Here is a 19,797-nt window from a genome sequence, read left to right on the forward strand (position 1 = left end):
AGACCAGGAGAAGCACCTGGCTCCTGGCTTCGAATCAGTGCGGTGCGCCGGCCGCAGCGCGCTACCGCGGCGGCCATTGGAGGGTGAACCAACGGCAAAAGGAAGACCTTTCTCTCTGTCTCTCTCTCACTGTCCACTCTGCCTGTCAAAAATTTAAAAAAAAAAAAAAGATTGGCTTTCCTATGAATGATTTTTATTGTTTACACACTAGGAACACACCAGGGGTTTATTACATTATTCCACTGCTAAGTTATTAGGATCAATATACTCATCTATATTAATGTGCTTATCGATTTTTCCATTTAACATTCTTAATATAACTACTTAACATAACTACTTGGCCTGATCACCTAACTTAACATAACTACTTAACACACTTATCAATATCACTAATATTACTATCAGTAATATCATTAATATCACTTAGTATAACTTATAGCTGACTTAACACACTTGCTGAATTACTTAGCTTAACATAACTACTTATCTTAATATATACCTAACTTAATAATATCACTTTTTGGCCAGAAAATCAATATTCTTATACCACAAGTCACAACAAACACTATTTTTTTTCATTTTCAATTCTCTTTATATACAGAAGATCAGTTTAGTATATATTAAGTAAAGATTTCAACAGTTTGCCCCCACATAGCAACACAAAGTGAAAAAAAAATACTGTTGGAGTACTAGTTACAGCATTAAATAACAGTGTGCATCACATTAAAGACAGCGATCCTACATGATATTTTTAAAAAATTGATTAATTTTGTATGCAATTTTCAATTTAACGCCAGGTTTTTTTTTTCATTTTCAATTATCTTTATATACAGAAGATCGATTCAGTATATGCTAAGTAAAGATTTCATCAGTTTGCACCCACACAGAAACACAAAGTGTAAAATACTGTTTTAGTACTAGTTATAGCTTCACTTCACATTGGACAACACATTAAGGACAGATCCCACATGGGGTGTAAGTACACAGTGACTCCTGTTGTTGATTTAACAATTTGACACTCATGTTTATGATGTCAGTAATCTCCCTAGGCTCTAGTCATGAGTTGTAGAGGCTATGGAAGCCTTTAGGGTTCACTGGCTTTGATCTTATTCTGATAGGGTCATAGTCAAAGTGGAAGTTCTCTCCTCCCTTCAGAGAAAGGTACCTCCTTCTTTGATGGCCCCGTTCTTTCCACTGGGATCTCACTCGCAGAGATCTTTCATTTAGGTCTTTTTTTTTTTTTCCCCAGAGTGTCTTGGCTTTCCATGCCTACAATACTCTCATGGACTCTTGAGCCAGATCTGAATGCCTTAAGGGCCAATTCTGAGGCCAGAGTGCTATTTAGGACATCTGCCATTCTATGAGTCTGCTGTGTATCCCGCTTCCCATGTTGGATCATTTTTTCCCTTTATGATTCTATCAACAACAAACACTATTAAAGTAATCTCAAGTACTATCACAATGAACAACACAAGCACAGCAAAAGATTCAATACATGACATTGGTTTGCTACGTACCTAGGCTTGCATCACTGTCACGAATGTGTTTCTCCTGTGGGGAGTGTGCAGTGTCCAGGGTTCAACATCCCAGCAGGGATGGACCTTGGATCAGTCACTTCCAGGCAGCAGGCCTGGAGTCCTCAGCCAAATGGGCAAGTGTGAGGCGATGGGTAGGTGATGAGATGGTGAGGTGGTGAGGTGAGGTGAGGTGATGACTCGGGTAGCACAGTGACAGCCCTGCTACTAGTGCACAGTGGCAAGGCAGTGAGGTGGTGAGGTGGCAGCTTCACTGGTCAGGCAGGGCAGCATGGTGACAACACAGCAGCTCCGCTGGCCTCTTGATCCCATTGTCGCCTTGTACCGCGTAGCTAGAAAGCTAGCGGGCTGGCTCTTTGGCTCCTAGTGCAAGGAGATCCAGAGGTTCGCATGCACTGGGCCATGTGCACACACACACACTCACACAGACAGTGGGGCTACAGCTCAAGGACAGCTCTGCAGGTCGGCATGTGCTGCTACCTGCTCCATGCACAGTAGTGGGCTGCCTCATCAGCTGCGGATGTGAGGAGATCCAGAGGCTCACACACACCAGGCCCTTGGTTTGGTGGCAAAGCCGAAAGTGTTACAGCAACTTTTATTAGACAGGAACAGGGCAGCTCATGCGGCTAAGGCCACTCAGGAAGCTGTGGCTGGAATGGCTCAGGAACGGGTACAGCTCAGGAAGCTATGGCTGGGACAGGTCAGGAACAGGTCAGGAACTTGTCAGTGACAGATCAGTGACAGCTCCGCTCTGCTCCGCTCCGCTCTTCTTTCTTCTGCTCTCGGTGGTTTACACGCACCAGGCCATGGTCCTTGAAAGGATGGAGAGCAGTGCAAGGGCTCCCCTTTTTATCCCCATTTTCTGGCAGTCCTCCAGCTTGCCATCCTCTGACTTGTTGTCCAATCAGTGCTGTTTCCTCCTTGCTTATGTTTGAACAGTGCAGTCTGCGTGGGTAGGAGGGTATTGCCTGTAGCTCACTGTTACCTGACTGACCAGAGATGTCTGCTTGGTATGATTAGGAGCGTCTCCCTAGCAGCCGTTAGGTATTGCCTCAGCTCCTGACTTATTATGAACAACTCCACTTTTCTTGTGTGGCTAGTGGTAACTTTTTACTTTTTACTGTGGAGTTTCCACAGTTCACCTCCTTTCCAGGCAGCGGTGATCTGTGACTTGTTTTGAGACTCCTGTGGGATTCCCCACAGACTTGGGCCATCTTCCACTGGTATCTCAGGCCATAGCAGAGAGCTGGATCAGAAGAGGAGCAGCCGGGACTAGAACTCACACCCATATGGGATGCCGACACTTCAGGCCAGGGCTATAACCTGCTGTGCCATAGCACCAGCCCCATGAAACACTTATTGATTTGTATATCTTGAAATGTGCTTGTGTTTTGTGAATAAAAGTTGTGGTAAATGATCCTTTTATTTTTCATACGTTTAAGATCATATTATCAGTAAGCAGAAAACTAGCCCTTTTATTTGCAAGTTTTTACTTTGTTATCCAATTGCTTTGATGTGAATCTAAGTGTTAGATTCAGCAGATGTGAGAGTGCGTATCTTTATCTTGTTCTTGAACTTTGAGGGATACTTTTCACCAAGTACAGTGTTATCTTTCGCCTTGTCATTTCTGGCTCCTAGTATAATAAGGTATATTTTTTTCTATACCTAATTTCCTTTCTTAATGATCTATTTAATTATTTGAAAGGCAAGGTTACAGAAAGAGAAGCAGAGAGAGACAGAGAGAAAAAGAAACCTTCCATCCACTGGTTCACTCCCCAGTGGCCACAACGGTCAGGGCTAGGCCAGGCTAAAGGCTGAAGCCAGGAGGTTCTTTGTTGTGTCCCATGAAGGTGGTAGCTGAAGTGTTGCAGTCGGGATGTGAATCAGCACCATGTGGGAATCTGGCATCACAGGCAGCAGTTTTAACTGCTTTGTACGATGCTGACCCCTCTTGCAGTTTTTATAGCCTTTAAAAAAAAAGTTTATATACTTCATTTACAAGGCAGAATTACAGAGAGAGGGAGAGACAGAGATCTTCCATTCACTGGTTCAACTCCCCAAATGAAGGCCCAACTGATGGCAGGGCTGGGCCAGGTCAAAGCCAGGAGCCAGGAGCTTCATCCAAGTCTCCAACATAGGTGCAAGCAGTTGGGCCACCCACTGCTACTTTTCCTGGCAAGTAGCAGAGACCTGGATCAGAAGTGGAGCAGCTGGGACTTGAATCAGTGACCATATGGGATGCTGATGCTCTAGACAGTGGCCTAACCATCTGTACTGCAACACTGACCCTGTCTCTCTCTCTTTTTTAAAGATTTAATTATTTGATAGTCAGAGTTACACAGAAGAGAAGCAGAGAGAGAGAGAGAGAGAGAGAGAGAGAGAGAGAGAGAAAGAGGTCTTCCATCCAATGGTTCACTCCCCAGATGGCCACAACAGTTCTGGCTTTGATGATCCGAAGCCAGGAGCCAGGAGCTTCTTCCAGGTCCCCACTTGGGTGCAGGGGCCCAAGGACTTGGGCCATCTTCTATTGCTTTCCCAGGCCATAGCAATAGGAAGTGGAGCAGCTGGGTCTAGAACTGGCACCCATATGGGATGCTGGAGCTTCAGGCCAGGGCGTTAATCTGCTGTACCACAGCATCAGCCCCTGGCCCTGTCTCTTGAATTTTTTAAATAATGAATCTGGGTTGGTTTTGCCAGATGCTTTTTTCTTTGCAACTGTTATAGATACAAAATTAAGAATTTATATAACCTAAGAACCAATTTTTGAAAAACATTCTAGCAGAAAAAAATAAATATATAGGAGTGAATTTAATCTAGGAAGATAATTACCTGAATGCTGAAAATTTTATAATATTAATAAAAGAAATTGAATACAACAGAAATAATTGAAATATTACTCAAGTTCATCAATTAGAATAGTATTAGGATATTCTTACTATCCAAAGCAATATACAGACTCAATGCAATTGCAAAGTTTCAGTGTTATTCTTTAATAAAACTTTTTAAAAGATTTATTTATTTGAAAGAATTGCAGAGAGACGGAGACAGAGAATGAAGTGTTCCATCCACTGGTTCACTCCACAGAGGGCCACAAAGGCTGGGGCAGGGTGCTGATCCAAAGCCAGGAAACAGGATTTCTTCCAGGTATCCAAGGACTTGGGCCATCTTCCACTGCTATCCTAGACCGTAGCAGAGGGCTGAATCATAAGTGGAGTAGTCGGTACTTGAACTGGCACACTTATGGGATGCTGGTACTGCAGGTGGTGGTGTTAGCCACTGAACCACAGTGCCAACCAGCCCCTCTTTAACAAAATATTTTAAAGTCCCCAGAATTGTACAGAACTGTGAAGGATAATGAATAGTCAAGTCAATATTGAAGTAAAAGAAGAATGCTGGAATGGTCACACTACTTAATATATTTTACAAAGCTATAGTAATCAAAATAGCATATCACTGGCATTAAAGCAGATGCATTAAGCAATGGGGCAGAATAGAGGACAAGTCATTAACCTATAGCCAATTGATTTTTAAGGTGTCTAGAACAGATGATGAAAAATGAGTAGTCTCTTCAATACAAGGTGTTTGGAAAAGTCAACCTATTCTTTTTGCATTTGAAGAGAAATTATCCGGATAACATCGAGAGCCTAGAGTGCTTCATGAAATTTATGGGGTAATGTGAGGGTATTTTAAGGATGAAAAGAGAGGAGGTTGTAGGCATTTCTTTAATTTATTTATTTGCTTACTTATTAACTAACAGAGAGAGAGAGAGAGAGAGAGAGAGAGGGAGAGAGAGAGAGATCTTCCACCTGCTGTTTCACTTCCCCAGATGGCGGCATCAGCCGGGGCTTGATCATGCCAAATCCAGGAGTCAGGAGCTTCTTCATGGTCTCCTGACGGGGTGGCTGGGGCACAAGTACTTGGGTCATCTTCCACTGCTTTTGCAAGGCCATTAGCAACGTGTTGGATTGGAAGTGCAGCAGCCAAGACTAAAACCAGTACTCATATGGGATGCTGGAGTCATAGTTGGCAATTTCACCTGTTACACCACACAGCAGCTGCTGTAGGTGTTTCTTTAAGAAAAAACTCCCTAGTTCTGGGTTTAGCTGTAGCGATCTTCTGCATAAATAGAAGGTTTACACAGCCAGTTTCTGCATAGCTTTATCTTGCAGGTGCATCGCCATTCTACAGCAGCAATAAACGCAACATGCTAGCATTTCTGTACCTCAAATGAAACCAGAGAAATCAGTGATTTTCCTGCCTGAAAACTTTCAGTTTCAAACCAGGAAGAGTCATTGATTAAGACTTTGTGTGCATGGGCTTCCACTTTAGTGTAGAGGTTAAAGCCACTGCTTGCCTTGGCAGCATCATATGGGCATGGGTTTGAGTCCCAGATGCTCCACTTCTGATCCATCTTTGATAATGCACCTGGGAAATGAGCAGAGGATGGCCCAAGTCCCGGGCTCCTGCAACCACTTGGGAGACCTGGAAGAAGCTCTTGGCTCTTGACTTGGGTGGGCCCATCTCTGGCTGTTGCAGCAATTTGGGGAGTGAACTGGCAGATGGAAGATCTCTCTGTCTCCCTCTCTCTCTTTGTAAAACTATCTTTCAAATAAATAAATAAATATTTAGCAAAAATAAACAAGACTTAGAATGAGGCCAGACATTGCATTTTAAGACATGTTGAGTCCGGAAGCAGTCCACACAGCAGACTCATAGAATGACAATCATTTTAAATAGCATATAGATGTAGCATTAGGTGAGAGAATATTAAGTATCATATCTAGTTCCCATCTCTTTTTCAAAATGGGAGAGCACTCTAGAGGTTATAGTTCTAGCAGAGTCATTTTGTGCCAGTTACTATCCATCATTCATTAAAAATCTTTATAGCTTCTTTGCTTTATCTAATTTGCTTTAGAGTTCACACCAGTGACTCACTACATCTTGACTTTTGTTTCTTCCTTGTGATCAAGATCTATTTCTGAAATCACAGCTGATCAATCATGTTCCATCTGTCTCTTGTTGCAAAGTTGTATTTGACCTCGTTTTTCATGCAGACCCATGTCAAGATAGAAACATTTGATGAGAAGATGTCAGTGTAGATATGTTTTTAGTCCCATTTGATTAACAATGACGATTTAGGAGTGGTCTTCAGGCTACCTTTATTTGTAGTCCATTGTTAAACTTAGATCTATCTGTTGTATACAGAAGTCGTCACCCTGAAGTACCTAGCCAGGATTATTTTGCTGGGAATTGTACTTCTGTAGAAGTATGCCATTCAATAGGCCCAAAGTTCAAAATAAAAGTGTTTAACCAAACCAACAAGATGATAACAAATTGAGTTACATCTATGCATATAAGCTATGCAGAAGTTATATGTTAAAACAATGAACAAGGTTGCAAGCGAATAGCAGAATAGCATAATTAACATCATATAAGTACACAGGAAATGCTTATTAACCTCAGTGAAAGTTTTCAGGCCCATGAACATGGGCTGGTATTGTGGCCCAGTGGTTCAGCTGCCATCTTTGATGCCTACATCCCATGTGAGTGCCAATTTGAGTCACTTCTGATTTGACTCCATGCTAATGGACCTGGGAAAGCAGTAGAGGATGATATAAGTGCTTGGACCCCTGTCACCCATGGGGAAGACTCAGATGAAGTTCCTGATTCCTGACTTCAGCCTTGCCCCATTCCATATATTGCAGCCATTTGTGGAGTATACCACGGATGGAAGACCTCTCTTTCTCTGTCTCTCCCTCTTTGTCTGTAATTCTGCCTTTCAAATAAATGAAAAACTAAATCTTTGAAATAAAACAAGAGCAATGAACAGAGTTGTGATCTGAAAGAAGGAGTATTACAGTGTGCTAACTACTTACATTAAATACGTATAATGTCTGGTCCAGAAATTCTGAAAGTTAAAAATTGAATCCAAGATAGGCTTATGTTTTCTTTTTTAACTGCAATATCTGGTATTTTCAAGTTTTGGGGTTCACTAAGAAGTGACAACTCTATTCACTAATTGCAAGGCTAGGAGTTCATGATGCCAGATATTCTGTGCATAATTTTTGTGTTTGCTAATGTTTTCAATGATATTTTGGCATGATGATAATATATTCTTCTTTTTTAAAAATCATTTATTTTTACTTGAAAGCCATAATTACAAAGAGGCAGAGGCAAGAGGGAGAGAAAGATGTCTTCCATCTGCTTGTTCACTCTTCCAAATGGCAACAATGGCCAGAGCTGGGCTGATCTGAAGCCAGGAGCTTCTTCTGGTTCTCCCACACTGGTGCAGGGTCCCAAGGGCTTGGACCATCTTCCATTGCTTTCCCTGGCCATAGCAGAGAGCCAGATCAGAAGTGGAGCAGTCGGGACCTGAATCATTGCCCGTATGGGATGCCAGCACTGCAGGTGTTATGGCCGTGCCCGAGCAGATAACACACCAAGAGACAGGCGCTTATGCAAAAAGCAAGTAGAGTATTTTATTCACCAGCATGCTGGGGTCATGTCATGAATGTGAGCCAGCAACCCTAAGTACAATTTACATCAGCTTTTTATAGTTACTTGGGCCTTTCAAGCTAACCATTTGGTTCACAAAGGAGGTAAGGGCGTTTTACAAGCATAAGGTGAGAAGGTATACATATGCAAAGTACAGATAACATCAGGCAAAGACAAGATTTACAACAGGGTAGGGCAGGGGTCCCTCTCACCATACATTTCCCAAGGCTGAATAAATCCTAAGTTAAACATTTTAGGAACAGACATGAAGATCAGAGAGGAGGCTGCTCCTGTGTTTCACCAACTGGGCACCTGTAGAGGTAAACAGGTTTTGGTGGGCCATTTCCCACATTCCGATGTTATCTCTTCCTGCCTTGGCTCCTTTATGCCTGGTCAGTAGAAGCAGACCTCGACCCTCTTTGAGCCAGAAATTAGAAAGCAGGTCAAAGGTTGCTGTAAAAATGAAGGGTAAAATCAAAAAGTAAAACTTACGGAATAGGGAGAGGGGGGTCTACTATCTTTAATATTTCTTCACAGGTAGTGACTTTGCTTGCTGTGCCACAGTGCTGGCCCTGATAATGGATTCTTACTGAGCTCATACAATAACGTTGCCACAAGAAATCAAAAGAGTTTTGCATTTTAGAGGAATCAAGTAGGTGGAAAGGTAAACATTTCCATCTATTTACAAAACTATATTAAAGTATAGTAACCAGTAGAAATTGTAGAAATCTTCCTGAATCTAGATGAAACACTGAAATGCAGAACCAAAAAAATTTAAATAAAAGCATAGAAACCCATAAATATGATTAATTCAATCTCATGTAACTAATTCTATTTATTTGATAGACAGTTACAGAGAGAGACAGAGACAGAGACAGAGAGCGAGCACTTCCATTTGCTGGTTCACTCCTCAAGTGGCTGAAAGAGTTGGAGCTGAGCTGATCTGAGGCTAGGATCCAGGAGCTTCTTCTGGGTCTCCCATGTGGATGTAGAGGCCTAAGGACCTGAGGCATCTGTTGCTTTCTCAGGAACGTTAGTTGGGAGCTCCCAGGACTCAAACTGGTGCCCATAGGGAATGCTGGAGCTTCATGCCTGGGATTTAACCCACTGTGCCACAGCATGGCCCCCTACTAGCAGTTTAATGGGGTTTTTAGTTTATTTCCTTCCCTCAGCATTCTGGAAATTAGTGTCTAAAGTAGCCTAAGATACTAAGAATATTTTCTGTTAAACTGATTTCAAGTGTTTTTAGAGAATACAAAATTATGGATGGCACAAGTCTTTAAATATACATGGTTAAAATGAAATTGATTAATTAACATGAGCCATTTACATTCCTCCCATACAGCATGTAACAAAGCAACTAAAGAGGCGGCCAGCATTGTGGCATAGCATGTTAAGCTGCCACCTCTGATGCCAGCATCCCATATGGGTTACACTTCAAGTCCTGGTTGCTCCACTCTGATCCAGCTCCCTGCTAATGCACCTGGGAAAGCAGCAGAGGATGGCCAAGTGTTTGGGCTCCTGCACCCATTTGGGAGATATGGGTGATCCTGTCAGACTGCCTGCCTTGCCCATGCAGGAGGTTGAAAGGGCATGGTGCACCATGCCTCCCGGGAGGGACCCCACGGCCTCCCTCCTGGCAGGCAATGGGATCCCTGAGTGCATTTCCCCTAACCACCACCAATCAGGTAAACTGCTCCTGGGTGTGGCCCAGGCCCACCTGGAAATCTACTCTTCCAGCTGAACGGAGAAGCATAGCAGTGCCAATGTCAGCTTCATCCTGTAGAATTAGTATTGCCCTGAGTTAGTTATGCTCCTGCTGCCTGCCCTTTAAAAAGTATACATGGTTGTTAATAAAGCAGACATGATCACCGAAGCCTGGCCCATCCTTGGCTATTGTGTCCCTTTGGGGTGTGAACCAACAGAAGATCTCTCTCCCTCTGTCTCTTCTTCTCTGGAATTCTGCCTCTCAAAAAAATAGATAAATCTTTTTAAAAGGAAAGAAAGAAACGGAATGATTTTACAAACCTATTGTCTCCCTTAGGCCTCTGGGTCTCCTTTTTATCAAGATAACCATCATGACTGATAACAATACAACAGAACTATCAGATTTTAAAACTTATATAACTTTTGGGAAATTTATATATCAATGGTATATCTATATTAATATAATTTAAAATTGAGCATAATTTCATGACAGTATTTTACATACAATCTAAATTGCATAATCAGCTATTACCTCTACAAGATAGGATATATCCTTTGAAACATCAAGGGTTCCTGTTGGAAATCTCAATGTGAAAAAATTTAGAACCTTGATTCTGAGAAATCTGTTAAGGATGCCAAAGGGGCTTAAAATATTTGGTCAAAATAAACTCCCTATTAATTTTGAAATAACATCCATCCACTTAGAGTGATTCAACCAGTTATAAACCAGATTTATTTTATCTGATGATTTTATAAATTGTATAAATTATAAATCTGAGGATTTTTATTTTATAACTTTGATAAATCTTCATTAGGTGATCAGTCACATATTCTGAAATAAGTATATATACAACTCTTTTTTTTTTTTAAGATTTACTTATTTGAAAGAGTTACACACAGAGAGAAGAAAAAGCAAAGAGAGAATCTTCCACTTGCTAGTTCACTCCCCAATTGATCACAATGACCAGAGCTGTGCTGATCTGAATCCAGGAGCCAAAAGCTTCCTCCCACATGGATGCAGAAGCCTAAAAACTTGGGCCATCTTCCATTGCTTTCCGAGGCCATTAGCAGGGAGCTGGATCAAAGTGGAACAGTTGTGACTCAAATCAGCAGCATATGGGATGCTGAATCAGATGGCAGTTGTACCTGGTACACCACAACACCAGCCCTGTAGGCATTTCTTTAAATAAAGTTCCTAGTCTTGGGTTTAGCTGTAGAGATCCTCTGCATTTTTTTTTCAGCTGGTACTAAACAATTCAGCTTTTGTTAATTTATATCTTGCATCTTAAAAAGGAAACAAACAAAAAATAGATGAGTTAGCAGAGCAAGGAGAGCTCCCTGCACAAATGCAGACAGAGGCAGACAGGATTCAGGAAGCTGGATGAGCACAAGGAGGCAGCACCCTCTGGTAGTGGGCCTGGACCCAGGGGTGCCTCAGGATCTGGGCCAGGGGCAGTGGGTGGATGCGGACGCCACATCGACGTCACAGCCACTCTGATGGCTGCTATCTCAGAAGCCTGGATATCAGGTCTCGGGCTCCCAAAGACATTGTTACAGGAAACTTCACATCCACCTTTAGGATGCGTCTGTATGTCTCTGTGAGAGACGCTCTCAAAGGGTGGATTTCCCACCAGCAGCTCATAGCAGAGCACCCCAAAGTGTTGCACTGCCAGTTTCTGCACAGATTTTTTTTTTTAAAGATTTATTTGTTTATGTGAAAGGCAGAGTTATAGAGAGGCAGAAGCAGCGAGAGGTCTTCCATCTGTTGGTTCACTCCCCAGATGGCTACAATGGCCAAAGCTGAGCTGATTCAAAGCCAAGAGCCTTGGATATTCTTCCAGGTCTCCCATACAGGTGCAGAGACCCCTGTACGTGGGCCATCTTTCTCTGGCCCTTTCTCTGGTACTATATTTTGCAAGAACTCTCAGTCTAGTCTCAAGCTATGTGCATGCCTATATTTGTTTTAAGCAAATATCATTTGTTGGGCCATCTGTAGGGAAGACAAACAGAATATTAGCCACCTTAGGCCCTTTATTCACAAGTTCCAACATCATTACTGGCACCAATTCAGATTTAAGAGGAGTGCAATTGCTAACCTTGGGTGTGCATCTTGGGGAAGGGGCAAAGGAGATGCAGCGTTTCCTGTCTCTTTGCTCATTTTCTAGCCTGCAAACCTTTCTTCTTCTCTAGTAGCCCCAGGTAAGAAATCAGCCTGCTTCACTTGCTCACAGGTCCTTCTTGAAAATCCCATGGCCCACTCTCCCTCTGTCTGACCCTCACTCATATCAGGCATGTGGGTGAACACATGGGACAGCACCCAACCTTGCACATTTGGTTGTCATTATGACCCACAACCTGCATACATTAACCAGAATCTCATCTGGTGGTCTCTCAGCATCACCCACCCAGGTTGTTGCACTCAACTCAGGCTCATCTAAGTTCAGAGGAGCATAAGGGGAAGGACATGTAGTCAGGAGGCCACCCTGCCTTTCAGGGCTACCCCTGCCACATCACCTTCTGAAAATATTGTTGCTATGGCAACTTTCCAACCTTGAGGCCAGTGCTTCACACTTCCTCTGACTGTAGGTCTACACACATCCCTTGGCCTCATCAGGCAGTCCGGGAGCAGACTCGCTCCATGCATACTGCAGTGCTGGCCAGGCAGAGGCAGGATTAGCTCAAACCACTGCCACCAGTCATCCCTGATGTGTCAACAGCGGCAGCCAGTACCACGAGGCCACAGCTCACAGCACATCTGTGACCATCCTTCTCTGTGGGCAGATGTGTGATGTGGCAAGCCCCTGAGTCTTCTGCTGGCTCCTTTGACCAATGGGCTCTAGAGGGGCAGGGCTTCCCCCCCCCCAAATGTTTTCTACACTGTCAAGACAGTGCCTGCCCAACTCTGGTCTTAGGGGATTTGTCATTGTTAGAGCATGTACTCAGGGTGGGAGACTGTGCATTTCTGAAGTGTGAATACGGTTTTCTTTTCTCTTTTTTTTTTCTTTTTTTTTTTTGTAAGGAGGATTCTATGGTTGAACATGACCAATGTCCCCTGCCTCAGTTTTCTCCCCTTCAAGTACACCCATAAGGTGAGAATAGATTCATGAGTCTTCCATGTACATGATACCTCAAGATTCTGTTCATTCAGCCACTCACATTCACATGTGCCCTGTGATGTGGGGCTATGGGAGGTCTGGTGGCTTGAGAGGTTTATGCTAAGAAGACAAGGACAGAAAAGCCTTCCTATGAAAGAGGGAATCTCAGGATTAAAAAGATTCTGGCTTCAAATGTGGGGAGCTCCCACAGTCCCCTCAGCCAAAGCCAGAGATGATTTTCTCTTTCTTGGTTATACCTCTCTGCAAAGACATGGACACTAGGATAGAAGTTGGGAGATCCCAGCCTTGTCCAGGTTAATGATTGGTTTGACAGCCTGCCAGTCAAGATCCATGTGCTGATCCCAGCTTCAGTTACCAAGCTTCTACCTACCATCTGCCTATTTTCATGTCATACAATGGTGTCATTTCTGGGCTCTGCTACCTCTGAGATCTGACTCTTTTTTAAAAAAAGATTTATTTATTTATTTATTTGAAAGTCAGAGTTACACAGAGATAGAAGGAGAGGCAGAGAGAGAAGAGGTCTTCCGTACACTGGTTTACTTCACAGTTGGTGGCTGCAATAGCCAGAGCTGCACTGGTCTTCCCATGAGGGTACAGGGGCCCAAGGGCTTGTGCCATCTGCTTTCCCAGTCCACAGCAGAGAGCTGGATCAGAAGTGGAGCAGCTGGGAATTGAACCAGTGTCCATATGGGATGCTGGCACTGCTGGGGGGTGGCTTTACCCTCTACACCACAATGCCAGCCCTGAGATCTGACCTTAACCTGGTGGTTCCTGCCTGATGGGCATGGCATCCACAAATGATGTAGGTGATTGTATTGTGCACCTACAACTTTTGTCACATTGTTTTTAATTATCTATGTCCTTGTCATCCATCCACCAGGACTGAAATTGCCTTTAGGGTAATCATGATATTCACATTATTAGTGTTGCGTCAATTATACCCAGGAGAGTACCAGGCATAATACAGACAAGTCACCCCTGTCTCCATTCATCCTCTGCTCCTCATTCCCACAGTGCTAGGGGCTCTTGCTCTTCTCCTCCTCCTCCACCCCTCCCTCTGCACAGCTACCACCACCATGAGACCCTCACACACCCTGCTCCTCTGCTCCCTCTAACCCCATATGCTCACCAATTCCAGTGGATCCAAACAGGATGACATATAAAGTGTGGAGGTTTAGTTGTACTCATGAAGCAAAGCTACAGTGCTCCACTATCACTAAGTGAATTGTGGATGTTGGCCTTGAAAGCTCTGATTGTCGTGCTCAGTTCTACGGTCCTATGAAAACTGAGAGCATGGCAGGAATTAAGGAGATGCCTGCCTGCATATCACATTCAGTTAGGAGCCACAGAGCTCTGCAGCATTGTTGTTGGAGCCCTTTCCATTTATTCACTGCTCAAACCTATTGCTTTCTTTTCTGCCTTGTGTCCATCCGCTCGTATCAGAGTAGCCAGGACAGAGTGAGTTTTTTATGTGTCATGATGATGAGCCAGTGGCTAGACACCTTACTTGGACTTTATAATGTGCATTTTGGCTATTCCAGGAAATTGTTTTTTAAAGATTTATTTATTTACTTGAAATAGTTACACAGAGAGAGAAGGAGAGGAAGAAAGAGAGAGAAAAGTCCTCCATCTGTTGGTTCATCTCCAATTGGCTGCAATGGCCAGAGCTGTGTCAATCTGAAGCCAGGAGCCAGGAGCCTCTTCCAGGTCTCCCACATGGGTGCAGGGGCTCAAGGCCTTGGGCCATCTTCTACTGCTTTCCCAGGCCATAGCAGAGAGCTGGATCAGAAGTGGAGCAGCCAGGACTTGAACCGATGCCCATATGGCATGCTGGCACTGCAGGTGGCAGCTTTATCCACTATGCCATAGTGCTGGCCCCTCCCCAGGGAAAATTTTTTTTACTTCTTTTCTGCTTAATTGTGCTTTAGTTACCTAAGGTTGGTGAATATATAAATTGTGAGTTAGCGAGGTATTCCAAATTTAGCTTTGAATTATATGATTTTGTGGGTGCTTTAACTTAACTTTTTTTATAAATATTGACCATTACTACTCTTTTTACAAATATTTATTCATTCATTTATTTATTTATTTGAAAATCAGAGTTATACAGAGAGAGGGGAGGCAGAGAGAGAGAGAGAGAGAGAGAGAGGGAGAGGTCTTCCATCTGATGATTCACTCCCCAATTGGCCACAATGGCCAGAGGTGTGCTGGTTTGAAGCCAGCAGCCAGGAGCTTCCTCTGGGTCTCCCATGCGGGTACAGGGGACCAAGTATCCTCTACTGCTTTCCCAGACCACAGCAGAGAGCTGGATTGAAAGTGGAGCAGCAGGGTCTCAAACAGGGGCCTATATGAGATGCCGGTACTTCAGGCCTGGGTGTTAACCTGCTGTGCCACAGCAGTAACTCCTGAATTTTACTTTTTTATTTAGACCTTTCTTATAGACATGGATTATGTGTTCTAGTTTCTAAGTAACTGCATCATAATGAGGACCATTGTAGATTGTAGCAGTTAAAAATATTTGGCTTGATGATCAACATAAGGCTTATAGATACGTAGTTACCCATGAGATTGTGTCCTGGATTTAGGGGAAGTTTATAAGTCAGTTGGAGGTAGCCTTTTATTACTGATGAACATGAATGTACTGAGAACACCTTGTCCATTAAATAATAAAATCCAAATGAAGGTTTACACATGAGTTCCCTCCTGCCTCATCTACCACTGAAATCCTGTTGTTTCTGCCTTTTGGATCTCCCTGTAATGTCGCCTCTTCTTCATTCCCACTACCACCATACCTTGGTTCAGGTCCTACTAAATTACCTTTGATATACTTTTTAATTGACCTCTCTGCTTTTTGTTTTTCTTACCTTTGTGTCAAAAGCCTCTTAGTTCATCCCAAGCTTTTTCTGATTGCTCTACTAAATTACCTTTGATATACTTTCTAATTGACCTCTCTGCTTTTTGTTTTTCTTACCTTTGTGTCAAAAGCCTCTTAGTTCATCCCAACCTTTTTCTGATTGCTCTACTAAATTACCTTTGATATACTTTTTAATTGAGCTCTCTGCTTTTTGTTTTTCTTACCTTTGTGTCAATAGCCTCTTAGTTCATCCCAACCATTTTCTGGTTGCTCAGGTTCTCTTATTGCAATATCTAGGAAATCATGTGTCTGGTAGTTCTTTCAACACACCACACAAAAGAATGCTCAGTAAATGCTTACTAAATAGTGAATGGAAAGCCTTACAAAGCTAGGGTGAACATTTAACCTGCTTGGCCCTGGATGGTTTCTGTTTATACATTTCAGCCCTGTGTCATTATTAACATGTCTTTTTTATTATCAAAGTTGTCTCTGAGCAACAAATTATACAGTCATCTAATCGTGGCAGTCATCAAATAGATATCTATTTCATTGTCTCTTCAACTAGGTAGTTCTTGGGGATCAGAAATTGCATTTGTTTAATTTTTATAGCCTCATTCATTCATTCAACTAAAAGAATGACTCTATCAAGATGCTGAGTTTTAATGTCAAAGCAAACATGTTTCCTGCCCTCCTGAATTTTCAATCTGGCAAGAAAAAGCAGTCTACATAAAGAATATTGCCTGACATAATAAACATTAGTGCGAAATGAATGGATACATTTAAGCATTCCTAATCCAGCAATTCTAATCCCATGAATTATAGTTGACAGAAGTCATCACAAACAGAACTCCTTGTCATCCTGCTTCCATTTACATTTCCACTTAAAATCTTAAAAATCAAACACCACACATATACCTAAGAATGTATAATATTTATATGCTATCTTGATATTAAACATGAGAAAAATAACCATATAGTAATAGCAACTTTGTACCTCCTTTCTTTTTTAGAGAACTTATAATCCTATGTGTTTCTCTACAGTGAAGACTAGGATTGTAGATACTCTTCCTCTTCCTCACTTTTTATTTTGAGATGAGAAATCTGGGTTTTAGAAACTGGGCCCCAAGATAAAAGAAATATTTATTTTTTAAAAGAAGATTTTTTTTTTATTTGAAAGGCAGAGTTACAGAGAGGCAGAGGCAGAGAGAGAGGTCTTCTATCCACTTGTTCACTCCCCAAATGGCTGCAATAGCCATAGTTAAGCTGATCCAAAGCCAGGAGCCAGGAAATTCTGGGTCTCTGATGTGGATGCAGGGTCCCAGGCATTTGGGCCATCTTCGACTGCTTTCCCAGGCTAGAGTAGAAAGCTGGATTGGACGTGGAGCAGCGGGGACTTGAACCAGCCCCCATATAGAATGTCGGTGCTGAAGGCAGAGGCTTAGCCCACTATGCCTCAGTGCTGGTCCCAAAAGATTTCTTAAACCAATATTTCACTTTGGTTGGCCTTTAACCTAGGCTTTTTTTTTTTTCCATACTTCCATGGGCAAATTTAATTCTAATCTCTTTCCACCTCAGCTTTCTCTTTGTAAGTTGAGAACACTGTCTCCAGAATTAACCTGAGGTATAATTGATACAAAGTAAGGCATTTACTCTGGTAATCTGGCCCCTAGAAGATACTTGGCAATGTTAGTCCTGTATCCAGTTCTCTCTCTCTCTCTCTCTCTCTCTCTCTCTCTCTCTCTCTTTTTTTTTTTTTTTGTACTTGGTAAATTAGAGGGTGGTGTAAAATGCTTTGAAAAGAACCACAAATAAAAGACACAAATAAAATTGTGTTCTCAAATCTAGATGTTAAACTATGCCGTGTGCACCTGTGCTAAGAGTTACATTGAAATCCTTGTCATTCATTACTTGAGAGAAGCTGTCCAGGAATAAAGCAGCCAGTAGGATTTTTCTGAGGGGAACAGCGTGTGTGAGGGAACCGGGGTTTGGGCCTCCCAGCAGTGGCTGTCACTTCTTAAGATTTTGTTCAAGAAAGGAAGAACAGCAGCTGACCCTTGAGGTCTGGGGTGGGAAGGAAGGGAAGGAGGGATGTCAACAACAGCCAACGCCCTCTGGTTCCCAGCCTGTCTCCGCCCACCCCACACTGCAGCCCTAGGAGAGGGCCAGTCAGTCTATCCAGGGATGCCCCGGCCTGGACTCCATTTCCCAGAGGCACCCGGGGCTCTACCGTTTTCCTCTCTGGACGCCTGTGCGTGTGCATGCGGAAGAACGTGTGCATGCGGAAGAACGTGCGCATGCGCGTGCCTTTCCACGCGGCTCGGAGTTGGGAGCAGAAGCTCATTTCCTGATCAGAGAGGGCCCTGAGAGGCTGCGCTGCTCCTTCTCCCGCATTCACTGGGGAGTCTTGCTCTGCAAGTGCAGTTGCAGGCGGTTCGGGAGCGCAGCCCCAGACCTGCCGCCCGCCGCTTCTGTGCCTCTGCCTCTGCCACCGTGGGTCCCCAGTTCCAGCGACTTCTCCTGTCCCACCCTCAGCTCTGCTCCCCGTGTGTCCTGAAGAAAGGGGACCTGCTCCCGAGATTTTCCACGGCAAGTATGGGGACCAGCAGGGGCATCTGCGCGTGTGTGGGAGAGCGGTGGGTGCGATGGCGGGTGGCGGCTCCCAGACCTCGATCACTTGCTTCTCAGTGGTCCTGGGAGCTTCTCCGGCAGAGTCAAGGCTGGGGCGCAGGTGTTGTGTCTCCCACCGCCGCTTCCCGGTCTCCCGACACTCGGCCGGTCCCACGGGCTGCCGCGCTCAAAGTCTTAAAGTACACTGGGTGAGCAATGGCACAAGCAGGGCAGTTGAGAGCATGGGAAGGAAGGAGTCCCATTCCCTATATTTAACTAAGCCCAGTTCTCACTCTGGGTGGGTCAGAGAATGTCTTGTGGCTGGGCCTCCGGCTATATCCCCGGGTAGTTCCAGCTGGGCGGGGCTCGGTGGCCCTCAGCTGGAGCCCGAGGCGGTGGAGAGGTGGGGATGGAAGGTCAGAGTAGGATCTGGCTCCTGGCCCCCATGCTGGAGCTGTGGACAATCTGACAGCTGGGGCGCTCTGTGTCTGGCTGACGTTCCCAGCAGCACGGGAAGCGCGTGCAGTAGCTTTGTGGATTGATCGCTCCTCCGTGCTTAATTAACAGACCCTTTTTCAATCTGGAGCTTGAGGCCATGAAAACGTAGTTGATTTATTTTCCTGCTTTTCGATTTCTGTCTTCAACCCTTCTTTCTTCTCATGTTATTAGGAATGTCAACTTTTATTACCTGCTGCTAACCCCTTTGCAAAGTGAGTAGTGAACTGAAATTAATGCAAGTCTACCGTGTGAGTTAATAATGAGCTACTTCAATCTGGATTTTCATAGTGGAGAGCTACGAAAACATAAATACAGAAAAGTATCAATTTTTCTTGTCTAGTTCTTTACAGTCACTCAATGCTCCACCGAGCTGATTATCTTACAGTTCACATGGTTTTAATTAAGAGGGCCAGTTACTTTTTTTTTTTTAATTTGACAGGCAGAGTTGGACAGTGAGAGAGAGAGAGGAAGGTCTTCCTTCCATTGGTTCACCCCCCAAATGGCCACTGTGGTTGGTGCGCTGTGCTGATCCGAAGCCAGGAGCCAGGTGCTTCCTCCTGGTCTCCCACGTGGGTGCAGGGGCCCAAACACTTGGGCCATCCTCCACTGCCTTTGCAGGCTACAGCAGAGAGCTGGACTGGAAGAGGAGCAACCGGGACAGAATCTGGTGCACATATGGGATGCCGGCGTTGCAGGCAGGGGATTAACCAAGTGAGCCACAGTGCCGGCCCATTACTTTTTTATTTATTTATTTATTTATTTATTTGAAAGGCAGAGTTACAGAGAGGCAAATACACACACACACACACACAGAGAGAGAGAGAGAGAGAGAGAGCTCTCCCATCTGCTGGTTCATTCCTCAGATGGTCAAAATGGCCACAACTGCATGGATCTGAAGCCAGAAGCCAGGACCTTCTTCCAGGTCTCCCACACAGGCACAGGGGCCCAAGCACTTGGGCCATCTTCCACTGCTTTCCCAGGCCAT

At 43.9% G+C, this 19,797-nt stretch overlaps 1 protein-coding gene across 3 annotated transcripts in view; it reads left to right on the forward strand.

The window, feature by feature from the left end:
- The window catches only part of LOC133750581 (zinc finger protein 260-like), a 73,394-nt gene that overhangs the window by 19,648 nt on the left and 33,949 nt on the right, over positions 1-19,797 (forward strand). The window contains exon 1 of one of the 3 annotated variants that reach the window (XM_062180159.1): positions 18,025-18,293. The exons of 1 other annotated variant lie outside the window; for it this stretch is intronic. The gene's annotated coding sequence lies outside the window, so the exon portion shown is untranslated. Of the gene's footprint in view, positions 1-18,024; positions 18,294-18,981; positions 19,025-19,797 lie in introns of those variants that run through there. One more of the 3 variants, XM_062180160.1, reaches the window with a different exon arrangement.

The sequence above is a fragment of the Lepus europaeus genome, chromosome 21 (assembly GCF_033115175.1).
Source record: "Lepus europaeus isolate LE1 chromosome 21, mLepTim1.pri, whole genome shotgun sequence".
NCBI classification, from domain to species: Eukaryota; Metazoa; Chordata; class Mammalia; order Lagomorpha; family Leporidae; genus Lepus; species Lepus europaeus.